We start from the raw sequence: 7,332 nt of genomic DNA, 5'->3' as shown, positions 1-7,332 counted from the left end.
ACCGGGGTAGGCGTATTTTAGAATCACCAGTTAAGTACTTTTAGTCATTCTTTTATAACTGTATGTATTTTATATGTTTTAGGCACTTTATGTCTTAGAAACCATATCATGCTCTTACAGTACTCTTACAGTACTATTTTATAATACTCTTCATATTATATGCCTTGTACTTTATAACCAGTATTATGATTGTAGCAGTACATTTCTTATGCTTGAGAAAGAAGACTGTTCAATAAATACTTTTTATTGAAAACGCCCGTCTCTCTATTTTCTCAGCACCTCTGGTGAAACAAAGCATGCACGATTGACTGAGTAAAATAGCTATCTATTGTTTCCGCAAATCTAGATGTTGATTTCTTATTCTTGGGAAACAAAGTTGTCATGTTTATGTGGTTGTCAGAAACTAATCCCTTCTTGTGAATTCGAGCAAGTTTCTAGTGACCTCTGAGCTAGCTGGCACTCACAATTAAGTCTAATATATTCGCTAGAGACCTAGTCGGCCTCAGTCCTATGTCTAAACTATAGTATATATTATTCCAATGCACAGAGCCTATTGGGAATATAGGAACTACACTACATTCTCTCCTAATCCGTTTTGAATGGTGCTCATTTCCCCGGCTGAGTTAGTCCCCCCTACTCGAAAATCATATCATTAACTCAGTTAACCAAGAACATGTCACACTTGTATGATTCTTTTAAAGCAGCCATATAACATTCAATTTTGTTGACAAGATCAATAGTTTCCATCAAACTTGGATTCCTAAAGCAAAGCAGTTACTCTTGAGTTTTCTTCTCATAACAATGCACTAAAATCTTCAGTGGTGGCGCCCCTTAGTGGGCTAAAGGGCTACAGCCCCCTTGTTTGCTGGCCCCTTTGTTTTTTACTTTACCAATAGTGAATAATAATCTATTTTTCACTCTTTGTATAATGAAAATGTCAACCTCCTTTGGGTGTGCTAAGATGAACAAGGGAAACCTAAAATTCAGTGTGAACCGGGGTTGTATTCCTCACTATTGGTAATAGAGATCCCTATGGTAAAAAGAAGGGAAGATTATTTTCGTTGTATAAAGTTCTTTGCATTAATCCAAGCATAAAATATCAACAGTCAATTACAATTCCAGTGAATAATCAGTGAGGTGCAATACGTGCTTGGTGCCCCAATTCTAGGGATTCTTTTGTTTCAGTGTGCAATACAAGTATAATCAAATATGGTCACTGCTCAAGCACAAAATTAGAGTCAACATGGATCTTGTGCTAATTGTCGAAGCCGTTTTGATCTCATAGACATGAGAGATAATCATCAGGACTGAGATAATTAATAGACAGATACTGAGCTTAAAAGGAAAAGACAGACAAAAAAGTACATATGATTATGAAGTTAAAAGCACAATATTCAAAATAAAATCAAAATGCTAACACATGAGGATTGTGTATACTGTAATTTTCAGTCATTTAGAATTCTCTTTAATTTTTAATAGTAATTTATAGTGTTGTAGCAGGTTGTAGGGTTTGTAGGTGGAGAGGATGGGAAGTTAATTCAGCAAATAATTAAGAATTATTTAATATATTTTATTTAATTATATTATTGACAATTAATATAAAAATTATGTAGTACTGAGTTATTTTCGTTATATGTTATTTACAGATTGTTTGATTTGTAAGGGTAGGAAGTAAATTAGGTAATAATGAATTCACAATTAATTATGAATTTTTAATTACTTATTTGGTTAATTTTTAATTATGCAATTTGTGGAATCATTATTTTCTTCTGTCAAAAGCACTTTATTCGATTCATATGAATCATAAAAGTGTACTATACATAAATAGTTAAAAAGCCATAACAAATTGTATACAAAATTGACATATGCTACATATAATAATTCAAATTTTTTAAAAACTTTATTTTCAGTTTTACACGTATAAGATAGTACATATTGGTCACAGCAGTGCATAGCGGAAGAGTTTACATATCCCAGTGAATCATAATGTATGATACATTTGATATTCCTGGCAACCATAAGCAACATATTATGAATGCAATACAAGTGTCAACCCCCACGTCTGTAGATGCGCACCAGCACTTTAACCCAGTCCCATCAGCCCAAACCCGACCCCACACCCCTACTCAGCTGCAGTAACAGAAAGAGCAGAGGAACTTACATAGCATATAAGGAACATGTGGAACCCTTCGTCTAGCCCACCCCTTCAGGGACAATACCATTGGTGGTCTGTGTGGCTGTGACTTGCGTTTGCCTAGCAATGTATGCCCTGTATGGGCCCCATATATCCACAGGGCGTGAGGAACTGGGTACTAAAGTAGCATATTCCTCGCTGTTCACATTACAGAATGCCAAGATACGAAGCCAAGTCTTTAGCGTAGGGATTCTTTTACTGCCCCATAACAACGCCACCTCAAGTTTAGCCAATGACAAACCCAGGGCTGCTAACCTCCTGGTCTTTTTGGGGAAGTTCATCGTGTATCCCAGCAGTGCAATCTCCGGAATAGGGGCCAATGTCATGGAAAGTATATCACCTAGAGTGGCATGAATCTGTACCCAATATTGTTGCAACTTTGGACATGTCCATGATAAATGGGCAAAGTCAGCTTGTGGAGCCGAACATTTTTGACATTGGTGGTACCTAGTGGGATCGATCTTGTGGGACCAAGCCGGAGTGTGGTACATCCTGCGAAGAAATCTAAAATGCAACAGTTTATGCCTACAGTTTAGTGACACAGCCTTCGTGACCCTGCAGCAGTATTCCCATTGGTCGCCCGAAATAGGTCGACCCAAGTCTTGTTCCCATGCAGTGCGAATTTTGGCGTCGGAAGGGGAGTCCCATAGCACATTGTTTATACAATTTGGAAATAAAATGTGACCCAGTTAGAATCTCAATTACTAACGTCAGAGGAGCAGCCGGCTTGGGAGCCATCGGAAAGGAAGCAAAAGTGGCCTGCAACATGGAAAGCATGCGGCGCAGCACAAAACCCTCCATTAAGGAGCAATCATTGAATCACTCCTCCTCTGCGATATAGAAGATATGGTTGTCAGGGAAAAGGTCACCCATTGTGTGGAGTTGAAATTTAGCCAAAGTACGCTGCACTAAAACCTCACCCGTTATGAGGAGCCATAAGGCATTCGGAAGTGGCATCACCGGGGACGGGCCCAGTCATCAAAGCAACTTTTCCCACGCCGAGCACATGGTGTACACAGTCTGGATATCATGCGTCTCCCTCGGGATCCCTTTTGGCAAAACTGAGGATAGTTTCTGCGGAAGCACCAGATCCGACTCTGGCTTCAAATAGGGGGCCCATGCGTCTGGATGATACCAGGCGTAGGAGTAACAGCACTGCACCGTCAAATAATAAAGATACATGTCCGGAACCCCAAATCCGCCCCGCTCATACGGTAGCATCAAAGTATGCCAGCTCACTCTTGGTCTTTTGTCTCCCCATACAAGTTGCAATAACAATTGCCGCAACTGCAAAAAAAAACCCTGAGTGAGAGGGATGGGAATGTTGCTAAAAAAGTATAAAAATCTCGGGAGTGCCACCATTTTAATAATGGCCACTCTACCCGCCATTGACAAAGGTAGCCTTAACCACCTCTCGACCTGCGATTCAAGCGAGCTAATTGCGCGTCCATAGTTCAATCTAATGACAGTGGCTGTATCCAAGTTTATATACACTCCGAGATACTTAACTGCATCACTGCACCACTCCAGGGGGAACTCACAGTCTCATGCGACTGTGCTGGTAGTCAATGGAAAAATTACGGACTTGTGCCAATTAACACTCATGCCTGAGAATTTCCCAAATCGGATAATCTCCCTTAGGAGGGGTTTCAAGTTAATCTGGGGTTGCTGCACATACAAAACACTATCATCCGCATACAAAGATATCAAAAGAGGGCCTGTACGAAACTGCAGACCTCGCTGTAAATGTTTCTCTTGAAAATGTTGAACCAATGGGTCCATAGCTAATATTAAAAGCAACGGGGACAGAGGACAACCCTGACGGGTGCCGTGGAAAAAAACAAAATGGCAAGGAAATAGTACCATTCAGGCGCAATCTAGCTATGAGTTCAGTATAGAGCAGAGCAGCAGTAGAGACAAAACATTCAGGCATTCTAATACGATGCAATACAGAAAGAAAAAAGGGCCACTCAAGGGAATCAAATGCCTTCTCAGCATCAAGAAGGACCGCAGCGGCGGGAGTATTAGCGTCAAACCTATGTATTACGGTAAATAAAGTTCTCAAATTGAGAGAGGTGGACTTATGGGGAACAAAGCCAGACTGTGCAGGCGAAATTATGTATTCCATCAAGAAAGACAACTGGATAGCGATTACTTTGGCTAATATTTTGTAATCCAGATTAAGCAGGGACAATGGACGATAGGAAACCCAGAGAGTAGGGTTCTTGCCATGCTTAGGGAGAAGTATAATTACAGGACCTCTGAATGTTGGGGGGAGGATACCTACTTCCAGAGCCTAAGCATACACCTCTATCAACCGCGGAACCAGAATATCCTTATAAGCCTTATAGAAATCAGCAGAAAACCCGTCAAGGCCGGGCGCTGAGGAACTGTTAAGGGCGTCAATTGCCTCCAATACGCTATCCAGAGAAATGGGAAGGGCAAGGAACTCCTGCATATGTTTTTCAAGATAAACCATAGCAATTTCCGCTAGGTACTCTCCCTGCTCCTGAAGGTCTCCAGTGAGCTTAGTGGTATACAGAGTTTTAAAATGAGAAAGGAAGGCGTCGCAGATATCTGAAGTGGAATGGGACACCCGTTCATTTGGGCCTTTAATTTCAGTGATATAGGCTTTGTTGCGTGCAGGGCAGAGTGTATGTGCTAGATACTTACCGGGCCGCTCACTCTCTTCACATCTTCTGGCCACCTGTTGCTTACCAAGGAACAGTAATTCTCGCTCAGCAGCCTCACGAAATTCCAACCACAATGCCAATCGCCGTGTCTCCCCAGCCTCCGACCCCCTCTCCAGTAGTTCCAAATCCAGGGCAGCAATTTCTTGCTCTAAATGGCTCAAAGAGGATCGCAAAGCTCTCAAAACACCTGCATTCTTAGGTATGCCTACCCCCCTGATGTAGGTCTTGAAACCGCCCCAAAGCACAGCTCAGGTATCCAGCATACCCGTATTTATTTCAAAATATTCCTCGATGGCCTCCCTCACTTCCTCAGAGAACACCCAATCCTGAAGTGCCCTCCCAGGGAAACGCCACTGCCTCTCATAGCCCCCAGGTCTCAGAATATTGGGTCGAAGCAGGACTGGGGAGTGATCCGAAAACATTCTTGGTAGTGTCTCCAACCCTCCGAGCCAACCAGCCACCCCAGGCGAAACCAACCAGTAGTCTATTCTGGTCCATGTATTGTGGTACCCGGAATAATGTGTATATGATGCGCGGTGTGGGTGATGCATACGTTCAATATCTACTAACGAAAACTGCCTACTAATGTCCTGCAATGCCATCCGTGAACGGTGCTTGGAGTCAGGTGCGGAGGAGGTGCTGTCCCTAGCGGGTTCCAACAACACATTGAAGTCGCTTTCCAGTATCAATGAACAGGGATCCAAAGCCAGTAGGTGTACCAGTAGCGCATAAAAGAAGTCTGGTGAGTCCACATTCGGTTCATATATGCCCACTAGAGCCACAGTATGTCCCATCAAGGAGCCCACCACAATCCACAAGCGACCCTCGCCATCAGTAATCACCTTGTGCAGTGCAAAAGGAACCCTCTTATGGATGAATATGGCAACACCTCTTGCGTAACTGCTGTAATTAGAGAAGTATCTGTGGGATCCCCAGCTGACCGCCAGAGGTGGTGCATCGGATCTGCACAAGTGTGTTTCCTGAATGGAAACAATATCTATGCTATGTCTAGCGACGTAGTTAAGGACCTGTCGTCTTTTGCGTGTATTATTCAGCCCCCTGATATTCCAAGACATCAGAGAGAGCCCGGAAGGACCGGGCTGCCAGCCTACTTGTGGCATTCGGACAGTGGTATTACAATCATGAAAATAGCGAAACAAACCCAATGCCATGCATTATTGACCTGTGTAAAATGTTTTGAAAACCTGTGGAAAAAATGTAACTGACCCCCCCCCCCCCCACCCACCACCCAACCTCGTCCCATCCTTGGCGAGGCAGACCCCCTTCCTGCAAACCAAATGTCAGTACAAGTCAAATAAACTTTGTAATACAGGTATCTCACATACACACCGTAAACTTGGCGATTCGAACCAACAAACCTCGGTGTTCACCATGAGGCGCAGCAACACCTCACCGGACGGAGGAAGCAGAACGCTACAATGACGCTAATGACATTAACCCAACAGAGCCTTCATATGCAAAAAAAATGCATCAACCAGTCCCAGGATTGGAGAATAGTTCCATACTGGCCACAGAACCGCTGTGTGGGGGGGATGTCGCACGTGTGGCTGCAGCTGCTACATTGTTGCTTCTCTTGTACCCCTGGCAGAATTCCTGTGCCTCGGCTGGAGTTTCAAAGATGCATGATCTGCCATCCACGTATACCTTTAGCCTTGCTGGGTAAAGCATCCCATACCTCAGACCCAAGTTCTTTAAGGTGGCCTTCACTCCATTATATTTGCGCTGGGCATCTTGAACCATAACAGTGAAGTCTGGGAAGAGGGATAATTTAGATCCCTGCCATTGGACCTCACCCCTTTCACGGGCCAAACGGAGTGTTGTGTCCCTGTCTCGAAAGTTCCTAATCCTGGCAATGATGGGCCGCGAAGGCTGCTCGGGCCTGGAGCAAGGCCCCAGGGACCTGTGCTCTCGTTCCACAACAAACCCCTGAGTGAAGGCCTCTCTGCCAAAGAGGTCCGATAGTAGTTGTTCCACAAATGTATCCATGCGACCAGAGGTGGCAGTTTCTGACACGCCAATAATGCGCACATTGTTACGTCGGCTACGGGATTCTAAATCCTTTTTCTTTATCACCACTTCTTTCAGGATTCTTTCCACTCTTTCTAGTGGGCATTCATCCCCTTTACCCTCTTATGCCATTACATGCAAGGAAGCAGTAAGAGGATTGAGATCACTAGCAGGATTAGGTTCAACCGCAAAACTATCTACAAGATAGGCACATTTTCTGGATATCAGCATAAAATCGATAGTACTTGCCCTGCCACCTCCCTGGTATGTTGGGTACTGTATGGGTGGGGTACAGACCAAAGTATCAATCAAGCATAGGTTGTTTACAACAATGATGGTATTAAATGCTTCACCCTGCAAAGTATGCTTGTAGTGTAGTTCCTAGTTTCCCACTAGGCCCTGCGCATTGGAATAACA

The sequence above is a fragment of the Lissotriton vulgaris genome, chromosome 6, assembly GCF_964263255.1.
Source record: "Lissotriton vulgaris chromosome 6, aLisVul1.2, whole genome shotgun sequence".
NCBI lineage: Eukaryota > Metazoa > Chordata > Amphibia > Caudata > Salamandridae > Lissotriton > Lissotriton vulgaris.
This window is presented reverse-complemented; position numbering follows the sequence as displayed.